This window comes from Rhipicephalus microplus, chromosome 3, assembly GCF_043290135.1.
Source record: "Rhipicephalus microplus isolate Deutch F79 chromosome 3, USDA_Rmic, whole genome shotgun sequence".
Taxonomy (NCBI): domain Eukaryota; kingdom Metazoa; phylum Arthropoda; class Arachnida; order Ixodida; family Ixodidae; genus Rhipicephalus; species Rhipicephalus microplus.
This window is the reverse complement of record NC_134702.1, coordinates 51,168,705-51,184,374: the sequence shown is the minus strand read 5'-3', so window position 1 is coordinate 51,184,374 and position 15,670 is coordinate 51,168,705. Positions and strand designations below refer to the sequence as shown.

General features: G+C 46.4%; 1 protein-coding gene across 3 annotated transcripts in view; it reads left to right on the top strand.

The window, feature by feature from the left end:
* Positions 1–4,419: 4,419 nt before the first annotated feature.
* Positions 4,420–15,670, top strand: part of Gas41 (YEATS domain-containing protein 4 Gas41) — a 150,820-nt gene continuing 139,569 nt past the window's right edge. For 2 of the 3 annotated variants that reach the window (XM_075889558.1, XM_075889557.1), the window contains exon 1: positions 4,422–4,562. The gene's annotated coding sequence lies outside the window, so the exon portion shown is untranslated. Of the gene's footprint in view, positions 4,563–15,670 lie in introns of all 3 variants that reach the window. The other variant, XM_075889559.1, reaches the window with a different exon arrangement.

The following is a 15,670-nucleotide window of genomic DNA, read 5'->3' as shown; positions in this document are numbered from 1 at the left end:
ACTGTGTGCAACATACAGATTATCATGGGCGAAAAAACACAGCGACGATCAAAGTAAAAATACTGTATTTTTTTCATAAAAAAATGTTTCAAAACAGAATTGATTAGAGCCTACCATAACAGCGTAGCAGATAAATTTTTTTGCAAAATTGATTTGCTTCTATTAATCTATTTTTAGCCTTGGAGGTGTTTTATTTTTTCATGAAAAAGAAAAATTGTACTCGTTTTTATTTATTCGCTTTTATTTATTATTATTTTGGTAAAGCTGTGTACAGCATGTCTTCATAAAATAAAACTGAACGAAAAACTGAGAACTAGAAGAAGAGTGGCACACAAGCAACAGCACTCTTGTTGTGTGTGTCTTCCCCTCATTCTAGTGCTCGATCTTTCGCACTATTTGGTTTTCAAAGATGTACCAACATGCCCGAGCATCCACTTAAGCAGCTTGTTTTTCCGCGAATATCTAGTTTCAGCAGTGAACACCTGCTTGCTTTTTTTTTTTTCGTGCTCAAGAGCACTAGATTTTTTAACCCTGCACGTACGAAGCAGACCTGGGTTGTTGCAACTGCAGGCAGGGAATTTGGAATGTGGCACCAGCCATGAAATCAATCGGACGTCTAGGAGAGCTGTGGCTATAGAAGTGTGATACTGTGTTCTTGATAGGTAGTTTATCAGATATTGCAAAAGTGGCATTGTAGAATTAAAGGGACACTAGAGGCAACTATTAGGTTGGCGTTGATTGTTGAAATAGCGTTCCGAAAACCTCGTACTGTTACTTTTGTGGCAGGGAAGGGCATATTTTAAAATAAAATCACGTTTTAGTGGTTCGCATCGGGTTAGTGCACTTCAAATTACCCGGCTCAAGGAACGGACTGACCGAACCGGCTCACGTTGCCGTGCACAATGTTGCCCGGTTTTACTGCGCTAGTAGCAGCAGACCGAAAGCAGCGGGAGCCATAGCTGCAACAACAATAACCTCCGAAATGGCGGGCGCACGCGCCCGCCCTCAGAGGCTATGGCAGACGTTTTTTGGTTTAACTGCGCCCTGCTAGGTGGCACTACACGTCCAGTGTGACCAAGGAAATTAAAGTATAGAGTGTAACTACGTGAAAATTCAATTTTTGAACCACTCGCGCCGCTCCCCATAGTAACGTCCGGCGGTTATTTTTTCCATGAATCAAACAGAAACGAACAAGCACTATTTTATTGCATCTCTTGATGCACGAAACGTTCTTTTTTTAGAGCAGCTAGATCGATTACTAGTGATTAATTGTAGGTGGTCCGTCTGATGTCATCGGGATGATTTTTAGAGACTCCTATTGTGGCGCTTGTGTTCTTGTGCATTTACCTTAATTTCTCGGTAAGTAGGGCACTGTTGCTGATAACATGGTCGTTTTAGGTGTCATACATTGAGCTTTCACTCTGACGTTAATTTTTATTTGACCTTAGTGTCCCTTTAACTGCAACATTCCATAGCGCTAAAGGCGTTTCTCTGAAAACGTGGAAATTCCTATCGTAAGCGTGGGGATGGGCTAAGTGTCCGTAATGATGAACAATATTGAAGGGACGGGCAGAAACTAAATACACATAGTGACTATGCTCCTAAGTTCTGAGCAGCAGTTATGTTTGATGTTGTAGGCTTAGAAGTAGTAACACTTGTTCCGCACTGAATGTAATGTCTTAAAATAATCTGTTACTTGTGCACGTAGGCATTGACGTACGCGCGAGGGGAGGGAGCAGCTTCCTATCCCCCCCCTAGACACCTAGGAGGGGGGGGGGCAAGCGAAGTCAGCCCCACACGTTGAAATAACAGGGAGTGGGAGTGCGCAAAGTCAACCCCATACATTAGCATAATAGGGAGGCGTGGCACTACGACGGACTTTCGCTTATGCCCGCGTATACGCACGTTGGCGTGCGCAAAAAATGTTTTTTTTTTTTTTTCAGAAGCGTCAAACAATGTTGCAGCCCCAACCACCCAATGTCAACTTTAGTGGTCCGCTGTCAGCCCCAGAACATTCGCAGAAGCAAAAAGGGGAAAAAAAGAAGAGGGGGGGGGGGGCATTGTATGCTGCAGTATATGCGTGTGTGCCATAGGCTTAATACTTTAAATGACCTATGGTAGTGGTTAGAGGATGAGAAAAAGCACCTGATTTCTGCAACGCGGTCGGGAACACGGCGCTGTGCCAAAATGACCTATGAGGTTCTGTAGTAGACTGTTGCGAGAGACGATATTGAAAGTGTCCACTCGCAAAAACAAAATTAATTAATAAACTGCTATGCATTGACATTGGGTGTCGTCTAGTCATAAACGCGTGTGTAAAAATAGTGAAATCCGACCCCTAGTGCGCCCTTCAACCGCTAAGTGTGTACTTATTAATATGTTTTGTTAAACACACACACACAAACGCGCGCAAGCGTGACGTATCTATAGTAATGCAGTGACTGTTGTAGCGATCAAGCTATGCCTTGACCCAGCGGGTCATTCGCCACGCCGGATTAGTGCCAAAAGGATAGTCTCGCCACGGCTGGACGGAGGAAGCAACAGGGGCCGACTACACGAGACGGCGCCCACTGATTGACAGCGGCGCCAACTGTGTGGAATGTTGCCAAAGAGGGTTATGGAGCCGCCGCTCTATCTCCCGCCTGGGCCACGCATCGTTAGCGCGTTAACCAGCAGACGACAACGGCGCTGGTCAAAGGGCTCTCCCCAGAGGATTCCACGAACCTGGCACCTCTCGAAAGGGCGCGCCAAGATCTTCCCGTGGGAACGCAGAGTGAGGCCGGCACCAAAGGGGTCGAGGCGCCCGTGCGTCTTCCGCTCTCCCCCTCCCTATTCTACGGCAGCGCTGCGACTAGTGGCAAGGGTGTGTGTGCATGTGCAAGCCAGTGTTGTGCCTCTATGAACATACATGACGGGCGGTACTTCACTGAGAGGAACTTCCACATCACCATTGGTCCGCATTGTTTTGTGTAGTGATCCCCAACCTAGGGACCTAGGGATCGGGGGTCAACAAAAAGGGCGTGCAGCGTCTCGCCCAACTCTCTTCTCTTCTATCTTCATCTCGACAACTCACTGTAAGGATGTAAATAAATCCGTTAAGTTTGCTCAAAGCACTACCCTAGTCCTTGGCTCGACGGAGCGACGGCGACCGGCCCCGCTACCCGCAGACTGCGGTCGCCACAACGCGCAACACTGTGCAGTGTGGCCACTTCCCTCTGCTAGGACGGCGCTCTGCTGCGGTCGAGACATGTTTTTCACAATGTCTCACAGATGGCACACAGACACACGCGCGCGCGCGAATGGTACATACAGGTTTTTCATCTAAAGCAAGAGTCGCATGGCCTCCAAGGTAAAAGCTACGTGCTTGTCATCTATAGAAAGCCATTAAGAGTCTCACAATGCCTCACAGATGGCAGCCCATTATCTAGCGTTCGCTGTTTGCTTGATCAACGCCTCTGGAAAAGCGTGATATTTTTTTCCGCTAGATGAACATAGTTGTCCATTTTTAGAGCTGTTTGAAAGTTCCTGCGTGTTTTTAGCGGCGATGGCTGCACTATCTCGGCCTTTTTCGACGTAGTTTGATGGCCTCCCAAATGCGCATACAAATCGCCCAATGGGCTCGTTTACGTCGTGACACCTGTCGAACAAAATGCGTTGAGAAGACTCCTTCCGCTATATGGCACTTATGTAGTGTTTTCCCGCGAAGCACCTGCAAGACACAACGAGGCTCTGTGGGATAGGCCACCTGCTTGCCACGCGAACAGCCCGTGTTCAATCCTCAATAAGACTGAAATAGTTATTCTTTATGTTATTTGCTTCTTTCTAGATTTTTGGCTTACAGACGATTTTTCGCTCACAACCAATGGTGCCGACGGCGGAATTTCTGCGACACGACGCTCTCTAACGCTACTGTGTTAATATTGTTTTCCAAAATTTATACTAATAGCGCAGCCGGACGATCACTAACTGACAAACTCACTCATGAGTCGATTCATTCAGAGTGTGTTACGACTAATTTAACGCCATGAAGGAAAACTGCTATTAAGCCAGCAACGACAACGAAAAAAAAAAAAGCGCGAGGTTGACGCCGCTGCAGGGAGTACTCACCAGACATCGAACTTGCTTTCTTTTGACTTGTCAGCCGTCCGGAGGCATTTTTCGAAGGGAAGCGGATAGGCTTTCGGAGCATCGTGAGACATACGGGCGCATTCAGGCAGCCAATGCGGTGCAAGCTTTCCCTGTAATCTACGCGGTCACGGTCATATGCATATGCATGGCACCAGGGCCATGACTTAGCAAGAAGCGATCGTGATCGACGCCGGTGATAACGCCGTCGAAGCTTCTCGACTTGGCTCGGCTTGCGTTGCTGCTCGGCGCACGCTCTACCCCGGTGTTCCGCGCCGGTGCTCTTCATCTTTCGGCGGGCCCTGCGAAAGCTCACATTCCTCGCGACCACCGTGTTCGCGACTGACTACATCGTGGTGTGCTATCCTTTGTGCCACTTTGGTGAACGGTACTCACGTGCACTCCTGCAGAGCGAGCGGATTTGACAACGCCTATAGGTAAGCGTGAGTCGAAGCTTCTACAGCCCTCTTGTGAGACGTAGTTCCATTAGCAGCTTTAGGGCGGACATGTGTCGGGGAGGACTAGAACAAAAACGAATTGGGGGAGCAAGATGCAAGGCGGCTGTATAGCATGTTTGCAGCTTCGGCCAGCCGACCTCCTAGCTCCGAGGTCAACCGGTGATATTCGCTTAATTGTATCGAAATCGAACCTTCCTAAAGATAACGCCGTTCTCAGTTGTCGCACCTTTTCGAGATACATCTTCGGTAGACCAGCAGTTGTCGCTTCAATTGTGGTCACAATCATCCCCGCCACGCGTTCTCTGGTTTATTTTGCCACTCACATTGCGCGAACTCGATGGTTGGAAATTGCATCTTGCTCCTAACGTCATGGGCACGAAGTTTCTTCAATATACTAGGAAACTCCGTTGTCATGAGGACGTATTTCCCAGAAGCATCGTACGCTCGCTTAGCCTCGTTGTCGTTCCAAGCCCCATTTACAAGCATCGCTAATTGGGGTTCGCACTGTTCTAGACAGGGTTGTATGCAGAAGTTTTAATTTTTCAGGGAGGGGAGAGGGCGCCTGTTTTATTCAATGTGGGGACCGGGCAGGCAAATTGTAATTTTGTGCTATGTATGCGTGAAGAAAATATTGGGGGGGGGGGGGGGGCACGGGACCGGAGTGTCACCCCTTATCTACTCCCTTGCTTCTAGACATGTTTATATGTACTGCAGTTGCTCACCTTTCATACCTAAATCAAGTTTCATATCTAAATCAAGCTTAGCGGCCCCGCCACGGTGGTCTAGTGGCTAAGGTACTCGGCTGCTGACCCGCAGGTCGCGGGATCGAATCCCGGCTGTGGCGGCTGCATTTCCGATGGAGGCGGAAACGTTGTAGGCCCGTGTACTCAGATTTGGGTGCACGTTAAAGAACCCCAGCTGGTCGAAATTTCCGGAGCCCTCCACTACGGCGTCTCTCATAATCATATGGTGGTTTTGGGACGTTAAACCCCGCATATCAATCAAATCAAGCTTAGCTAGTTGATGCAAGTTCACTTGGAAATGGATTTAACTGCGCATTATAAACGAGGACAACGTAAGACGGGAAAGACTGTGCACTTGTTGTTTTTTGTTGTCCTTGTTTGCAGCGCAGTTGAAATGTACTGCAGGTGTATGTACTACAGGAACAAACATTGCAATAGCATTCAATTTTACAAATAGGAATCAACAATCTGTGGTCCGGCTTCATCCATGTCGAGAAGAATGTCATAGCAAAAAGGGGCTCGTAGAACAAATGGACCTGCATGTCATCGATGAACCTGCGTGCCAGTGGGCCCTTCGCTGATTCACAAGAGAATTGATTATGGCGCAGCGGGCACTTAACTGTGCTTATAACAGGCGCTCAATGATACTTCGAAACGGCCAATGTTGCGCGCCCAAACTTTCGTTTCCTTGCGGCACGGTTGACACATGCACCGAGAACCGAAGCTATAGGCTAGTAGTTGATAATACGACGTTCACGGGGTCCGATAACGCTATCGCTTTCTACTACTCTAGGTGAACCTGAAGCGTCCTCCAAGTTTTCAGTGCTATTTGGAGGGAGTCCGGTTGAGAAGGCTTTTCGTGACTGGGTAGAAATTCGTTGAGTCTGAGTAATGCCGCTGAATTAAACTTTGGCGAGTTGTAGTCTGGGGGGCCTCACTGAGTAGAATTTTCGCGTATCCGAGTGCTAGTGAGCTCATTGAAAATGAGTGGCGAGTATTGCTGAGTTACGCCTATTTCGCCGGCCTACGCACTGGAAAAAAAATAATTAAAAAGTGACTGTTACTCCTCTTGGTGAGTCCTGACGTGCCATATAGTAAAACTCTCTTTAAAAATACACATACACTTTGGTGAGTGGTATTTTTCACAGCTCTAGGGCAAATGAATCAAAGGGGACAAATGGCACGCCAAGGCTCTTGTGACGACATGGTGTGATCTTGGTAATTTAAACTTCTGAATAACATCAGTGCACTGATGTTGGGCCACCTGCAAAACTGACGGCATATCCGCTTAGAAGAAATCCCCTGTCACGTCAGGCAGGTGGCATCAGCCAGTGGAACCCTGGTCTTGGGGGCCCCATCAATAAAGCTCATGACCTCTAACTCTAAGTTTAGTTCTTTTACTGCTGGTTAGAGCCACTTCAGTGAAATGAGCTTTAAAACATTCTACAAGAGCGGAATGCATTCGTCTTCTTTATGCACTCAGTACTAAATTGTTTGGCATTTCCGGTGCTAGGTTGTATACGCAGAGTTTCACCGGGAGCTGCGTCTCAGAGCGCAATTAGCTTGACAATCCTGCAATATTTTAGCGCACATCAGACGCAATCAGCCTGCCAATCCTGCGATATTTCTTTATTACACATATTCGCTCATACGCGCCTATGCAAACACACACATGCACGTAGAATGTGGGACTACCGTCAAAATGAAGCCCATAACTGCATATAGGCGTGCGCAGGATTTTTATCAGGGGGATGGGGGCAAGGTTTATCGCAGCGCCCCCATCCCAATCAATGAAATGTTAGGGGCAGGCTTTGCGTGGCCTTTATCGCGTTAGGCTGTTTAACCTTGCAGTGTCATCAGAACCCCGCTTGCACTGATTCCCATGCTGAATGTGCAATTTCTTAGTTGTTTTTTTTTTTCTTCTAAAGGTGTCTCTGAGCCATGCCAATAATCTCCGTATCTTTTGACCATAAAGCGTTCGACCGTGTGAACGCGAGACAATACGCGCGGCCATTCTTTATCCTTCAGTCGAACAGGGATGTGCGTGTGATTTATCGGAAAAATTTAGTCCCACACGGTATGCAGTTGCGCATTTCTTTGAAGGTTTCACCTTCCGCACTCTACGCTGCTCCATATTCCAAATAACAACATTTACGGGTCTTTTTTATTACCTAGTGCCTGTTCCCACGTAAGCTACAGAACACATGATCACATGGATGATGTCAGCATGCTTGGCTTCAATTAAAATAGTTTGTATCGAGTTGTAAGAAAAATGGAAAACCTGCTAAATAAGCTAGAGAGATAGAAAAGATTTATTGAGTTAAGCTTGTGAGTGAAAATGAGACCGTGGGAGGGTCCCTTATTTTAGAAGCCCTCTGGCCTGGACAGCCCGCCGGGCTCGAGCGACGAGTCAATTGACGCTGTTCGACCAGGTCCGCCTGGGAGATCGCAGCCTCCCACGCTTCACTGAGGAGCTCTTGGTCCGCATCTGGTGCTGCCACTTGTAGCCTTGGGACACTTACTTTGCACTGCAGTTTGAAGTGCGCCAGAGTGTCTGTCACAATGCAGTGAGGACAGATGTAGCTGTGCAACATTGGCCTCATGTGGTGCAGTAGTACGCCGTGGGTGAACGTGTTGCTTCGAAGGCGCCTGCAGTCAGTCCCTTCGTCTCTCGTGAGTTTTGGGTGTGGTGGAGAGCATGACCTGCGTTCGAGCCGATAATGTTGCAGTATTGCATGGTACGTTAGCGGTACGGTTTCTCTTTCCTCTGCTTCTGTTGTTGAGGGGGTGGTACCTCGGATCTCGTACGGGAATGCCCGGTTGACGCATTCGCGGGCTGCGGTGTGTGCCGCTTCATTAGCTTCGTGACCCGGAATCCACACGATGCATGTGTAGGGGGGAGGCAGGGTCTCCACGGTGGCGATTAGCCCACTAAAACACATGGACACTATTAAGCTAGAAAGAAAGACGTAATCATCCATTACACGCAATGAAGATCGGTGAGCAGTAGAGTTCTAAAAAAACACTTATTGTCAGCACAGCACATACACGTTAAAGACCTGTACCGATATATAGGTTTTCTTATTTTCGCCCCAATGAGTCAGTTTCTTCCGTGATTACACGAAGGGCGCCGGGTGTTCAACTTTAATACTACAAGACGCTTAAAAATACTGTATATGACTCTCTGGAGGTGATTGAAAAAAGTGTAAATGTAAAAGCTCGGTTTCTTTTGCTATACGCAATGATAACGAACAAACAACGATGCCAGGGAAAGCATGCGGGATGTTATTAGAAGTAATGGTAATGTAAATGTGAAGAAATAAAGGTGGACGAAACGATAACTCGTCACCGGCAGGGACCGGGACCGATCCTGCGCCTTTGAAATAACGCGTCGGATTGGGAAGGGGGGGGGGGGTGATTGATTGATTTGCGGCGTTTAACGTCCCAAAACCACGATATGATTATGAGACACCATAGTGGAGGACTCCGGAAATTTTGACTACCTGGGGTTTTTTAACGTGCAACGAAATCTGCGCATATACGGGCCTAAGGGGGAGGGGGTGATAGGTGTTTTTTTATACGCGGACGGACGCCACGAAATAAAGGTGCCTTACTTGGAGCCCCGCTGCAAAAAAAAAAAAAAAAAAAAACGAAGTATACCATGCATACAGAGGATACGACGAGGTTCTTCCTCACTTTGTTTTTCGTAGGCACAAAACACGGACACAACGGGCAACATGATATGTCAAAACTTTATTAGACGTTTCGTCACACCGTCGCAGTGAACAAGGTATACAACCAGATGCATCTTTTGTATTCGTTTGCGTTCTTCTGCTCAGCTCTACAATGCAACGTTGCGAGGCTACTGTGTTTCAAAATATTTCAAAGCAGAACTATCGGTAGCTTCCGGCCACGTGATGTCACGGACATGGCATATCGACGTACTGGTACTTCAACGCGGCAGCTACATGATGACGTGAACGCAGCGTACTTAATCAACCTGAACGTTGCTGGTTGTGTGCCCTAGTAACGAAAGAACTTGCGTGCGACGTACTAATTAGCAAACCCGAGTGGGATGCGCTTCTGCGCAGCCCAGAACTTCAGGACCAAATCCTGGCCGTCCGGTGTGCCCGCGAAAGGGCCGTCGGGCTAGACATGCCGGCCCCCACGTGGGAGTAGCCGGGTGACGCGTGGCAACCTCAGCGTCTGCACTGGACCATAATAAAGTTGTTCTCGCTCTCACTCATTCACGTTCACGTGACGGCACCTGCCTAGAGCTTTCCACGATAACGTCTATTTGCACCTCAACAGCTCGGTGCCCCGTGACCTGGACTGAAGCGTTGCTTGTGGCACCCTCCTTGTGGCACAACGGCCTGTATGAAGCCTCGTACAATTTCGTTGAAACTGTTGCAAGTTTGTGTCTGGTGTTACATGAGTGTCGGTACTTTGTTAGTTTGACTGGGTTGGCTAGAACGTGTCGTTGCGGGGGGGGGGGGGGGGAGCAAGGGGCGGCCGCGTTTCCAGTCGTCTGAGAGGAGGTTGGGGGCGTCTACCCTGTAGAGGAACCCTGCGGCACGCCTACGCGTGAGGTATCTTGTCAGGTCACGTCATTTCGAGCTCTTGATGCGCAAATTGACTCGCCCCGTTCCCATCGCATGGGTACAGCGACTTGTCGGCTTCGATGACATCACTTCAAGCCTTATATTGAAGTTTTGCTCAGCTGTTTCATGGTGATTGGTAAGCAATTTGCGTAATTACTCACGTTGTCATCCATGCGCGTCGGGTGCCTTTAACGGTAATATTGTTTCTGTGCGTCAACATCTTTTCTTTTAATTTTATCGTGGACAAGAGTAAACCTGCATATCCCAATATTTACATCGTCAAAATAAAGATATGGGCGACAAAGGGTGGTAAGGGGGAGATTTAGCGCTATTAAAAAGATATCGAGAGTATCGAAACTTACATGGGTCATGCTGGAATGGGATCTTGACAGCTCTGCAATTGTTCGATGATCGTTGAAGCATCGCGATTATAAAAGAGCGACGCTGTGCGTGTAGTTCTGCTGGTACACGTATACGACGTGAGAAAATGAATTGTTAGAACAGCTGCTGGCATAAGTATAATGCAATTGCTACTGAAGGAAAGCAGCATAAAGTACAGCTAACATGACACTTTCATATCGCCCGTGTCATTCTTTTGTTGTTAAATGAATGCGTAAAGAAAGTAAGCATTTAGCAGTGGCAAAGGCAAGTCTTCACAGTTAAACATGATGACATCAATAATGAAATAAACCAAAACAGTGCTATTTATTAACGACGCTCTAGGTAAACATGATGTGAAGTCATCCTGCGCCAATTTCTCAGTACACTTTGTAGCGCGTAGCAGAAATCGTGCACACTTTGGGTCATTTTTACTGGAAGTTTTTTTTTAGTTCTCAAAAAAAAAAAGCATCAAACTCAACGTTTCCTATCTACTCGCATGTGATACAAGGTTGCACTGAAGAAATCCTGGCATACATGTCTCGCGCCGTGGCCTTGAATGGCGTCAAGGAAGCAGACTAGCGCAACAGACGCCATACAAATGCGAATGCAGTCGATAAGGAAAGACACCGCATTTCAATGCACGCAGTCTGTGGGGAGTGTCGCGGTGTGCATCCAAGGTCCCCAAAGCCAAATTGTACAGTCTAGGCCTAGACAAACTTCCCGGCATGTATGCACCTTTTGACTTAACAATATCCGCCTTACCTTTTGACATGATTAAAAAAAAAGCGGCGTATAGTTATGGTGACATGAGCGCGATACTCACATGAAATCAAAATATGACTTTTCTCTCGAAACACGTTTTTTTTTCGCGGTCTATAACGTCTGTATGAGTGGTCTATATAAACGGTTTGACTTGCGAAAAGACCCACTAGACATGACTACATCATGCAAGGGCAATGCAAACAAGTCGGGATACGTATATAGCTTAACGCAGAAGAGACCGACATCCATTAGGACATCGATCAAATGACCTCCAACATTTCATTTATAGTCACCGACGTTCTAAAATAAACGGGGCCCGAAGTTACATCGACAGCCTGAACAACAAGGAGAGTATTCAAACCTATAGATATAATGTATGTATACATTCAATGCGTCCATAAGTTTTCTACACTTCGTTCCGTTAACAATGTTCGTGTCACGAGTTGACGTCAAATGATTACGTGCAGTTATGTACAAACACTGCAGGCTGCGCGCAAACACCATATCTTTGAACGTCCTCGGCATCCTGATATAGCGTATTTCTCACTGACTGTAATTAGTTATCCAATAACACTTGTGCAAGTGAACGACCACTGCGTCTAGGGGCGTCTTGGACGTTCCAAAGTACGTCTACAGCCATCGACAATTCACTCACCACTACACCCTGTCGCACTGTGCTTCTTGGAAGAAAAAAATGACAGCCGAAGGTCGGAATCGTAGATAAAGCTGCATTTGTGCACCACGCTTTCGAAAAGTTTCCGTTCAAATCTGCCTACAAAGCCTGCGCAGAACAACCGCACTCGAAAATGCCACCGATACCGTCGGCGTTGTGTTATGTGTGACGCCGACATCGGTCCAGACGGGAAATCTTTGGTCAGTGATAGAACCGGGAAGCGCTCTCTGACCTGAAAATAACATATAAAGAAAGGCTAGAAGAAGCCAAACGCACTAAAAGCTTACACAGCTTGAAGCATCATTGTACAGGAGTCGCTATAGCTTTCTACGTTCCTACGCATATCAGTGTTTTTTATATATGAATATCGCGTTGTTTTGATGCATTGATTACAAGCGCCATGCGCACATAGCCTCTGTATCTATATACAATACCTAACTATGGGAACAATATGCATACTCGCTGATAGACCTTATTAGCGTAAAAAAACTCTCCTCCCTGTACACTATGTACGCGATACTACTGATCTGTTTTTTTTTCTTGCTACAGTCCTTCAGCATGAAAGAGTGAAGTAACTCATAATTCAAGTTGTTGCGTGTAAGTATGCGATGACAAAAAATAATTCCCTCATAACGTGTGACATAACGTTTGATGTGGCTGAACCAACGGGAAGCGTCCATAGATTTCCTTCGTCATGCGTGATCGCTGACAACCTGGAAACATAGCACAAGATTCGTGCACAGTACCCAAGTACGTTTATCATATACGTACGCTTCAGCTCTGCAAAGCAAAGTGGTGAACTGAAATAGCTCGCCATGGCGTCATCGAAATGAGCGAACCTAATTGAATGGCGCAGCTATGATATCATAATTGGGCTTGACGGCGATTCATGTACATTAAACGCTGCGCTCTTATAGCTTGTCGCTGACTGTATAAGAACCGAATAGATTATTCAGGCTCAGGAACGTAAACGGGAAAAAATAAGGAGCGCGTATGCATCAAGCTATACAGCTGCGCATTTAGTTACAAGGCACTTGGGAAAATAAAATCAAACAGCAACAAGTGCTCTATTCATGCTCTCTCTAGCATTTGTGGTCAGAGGGTGATAAGCGCGTAAGCAGCAGTATAGCGTCTTCGTATTTGTCCTATTTAGAGTACAGCAGCAATGAAGAAAATAGACTCTTATGGAGCGGCTTCGTACTGCGCTTTACTCAGCCAACGTATCGTTGCCCAAGAAAATCAATCTCAAAGATAAGCACCGATCGAAACCAACTAATGCAAACCGAATCGAACCAGCCGTGCGTAGGGACCAACCGAAAATAGGTGGAACGTGCGAGCATATAGCAAGTATATATAGGCCATATTGGGGAACGTTAACTTATACAGCTGTATTGACGAGCATTTGCAGGAAACTTCGTTTGCGCCTACAACTTCTTAATAACCAGTTTGTAAACCACGTGCACACCGGCCTATAATAAATTCCGTGTTTGGCATATTGCTTCAAAATGTGGCAGGAAATGCAAAAAGGGACTAGCCTATAACAAACATGTTCCCAAATTGAGTGACGTCATTTTTTGGAAAATACCTACCGGAAGGTTGCGTATGTCGTTTCAGTTGTCATATCTGTTCCGTATATACATATATATTTTTTCCTTAATGATATACATGAATTGCAAGTGTAAGTTATTATTCTTACATGGTAAATAGAAAACATGTGATAATGTTAGAGTGGCGTACGGGAGATATCAGTAGGTCTACATCTCAAGCAGTAATGTTTAGAGTCTCATTCATAGATCTCTGAATTCTTTGTATCGCACGCTGGTTAGGGCGGCACTGTTTCAATATTGATACGAGCAACATATTATGAAAATTGTTTTCGCCTTTTACAGTCTGTCGCATTGGGAAATATCAATACGGAAGGAAACAACAATAAAAGCAGTGGTCAATCAGAAATTAAGGAAGGCTACCGCACTGTATTTAGGACGTTGCACGGGTTTTACGTGCTCATTCTTACTTTAAATCAAGCCCGTAGCCACACGTTAGAGAAGGTGTACTAACCCCCCCCCCCCCCCCCCGCCTCCCTCCCCACAATTTTGATGGAGGAGGTAGTTTTACCGAAATAAATGAACTGTATTAAGCACCGAGAGAGGAAAGCCGAAAAACAATAATGCTTTTCTCGACATGTTGAGGCATTCAGCAAATGCTCCCCCTTCCCCCCCCCCCCCCCTTTCTTCCCTAAAACATTCCAGCTACGGGCCTGCTTAACTTAGATACAAGTTTCATGGATGCGATGTACACTTATAATTGGGTTTAATTAGTGAAGACGTTCATACAAACTAGGACGTGGAACGCTGTGCAGAACCGATTACCATCCATTGCGCCAGCATGAGGTAGAACGAAGTCTCGGCGAGAAAAACGATCAAGCCACTGGTCACATATATCAACGCCGAGAACGACTATAGCTGATGTATGCATTTAATTCTTTAGCGAAACAACCTACGAAGCAAAGCGCTGCCAACCGCACTAACATCGAGATATATGCATACATTAAAATACTGTTTACAGCTAATGTAATTAACTTCTTTAGGTCATTTGGCTTAAAAGGGTCCGTAACGAAACTTTTTCAGGCCGTTGCAAGACATATACAGAGAACACACGGCAAAAAGTTTCGCCTATAGCCAAGCGGCACTTAGCACCTTGAAATATTTGCTTTGTTTGCATCAACATCGATTCGCTTCTCCATAATGCGTGCCCATTGCACAAATAAAATGGTGAATCAGAAAGCACAAGTCCTTGTCCAACCATTTTTCTAGTTTTTTTTTTATGTATGAGGGGACGCTCTTGAACGTATAGTCATTACTTCTCATTGTCCTTTTAACGAAGTTCGCACCACACATCTGTACAATACGTCCTTTGCATGCAAAGAGTAACTTCTTACCAACCCGTTTTTACACACAAAATATTATAGCACCCAGAGCACACAACAACAAACAAGCATAAACAGCAGGCTTGCGTATTCACTGCAACGTATAACAATAGAATGAGGTCGCTGAACACCACAGTTGAGAAGAACAAACAATGGTTACTGATACGCTCAATAGAAGCAGCAGCAAACCTTGCAGATGCACAAATCGCCGCATTTACATTTACTACAATATATATACAGACAGCGTATATATAACACCCCAAGTCGATCCATCAAGCGTACACGAAAATACGACTGCCCTGTCGAGTATGGGAAAACGGGGCGATTTGATCGTGTAGTGCACACAACCACATAACCACACACGCGCAAAATGAATTGGACCCTCATACGAACGCGCGGCTGAGGCGCTGTGTGTACACGCAGGCTTCGACGTGCGTTATATTTATACTAGGCCCGGCTGTAAAAGCAGCGATTGATTTGTGGCGATGGACAGGCACGTATACGCAAGGCCTAGCCTGAGTCGCGTTCATTTCCACTCATATAATGCGCTCGATATAATATAACTCGCCCAAAGCACTCGTATGTCATTACCTCACTGTCATCTGTGTATTACAAAGCACCACTGAAGGGCAGGCGTGATTGTGCAACTGATTTAGATAATGGTAACGTATCAACTTCCACTTGTGCGTGTGTGTGTGCGTGTGTGCGTGTGTGCGTGTGTGCGTGCGTGTGTGTGTGTGTGTGCGTGCGTGTGTGCGCGCGTGTGTGTGTGTGTGTGTGTGTGTGTGTGTGTGTGTGTGTGTGTGTGTGTGTGTGTGTGTGTGTGTGTGTGTGTGTGTGTGTGTGTGTGTGTGTGTGTGTGAGGTGTGTGGGGTGTGTGAGGTGTGAGGTGTGTGAGGTGTATGTGTGTGTGAGGTGTGTGTGTGTAATGTGTGTGAGGTGTGCACTGAGCCGAGTCTAAAGAGGAGCCGATGAATGGAGCATAGCGAAGGAAAAAGTGA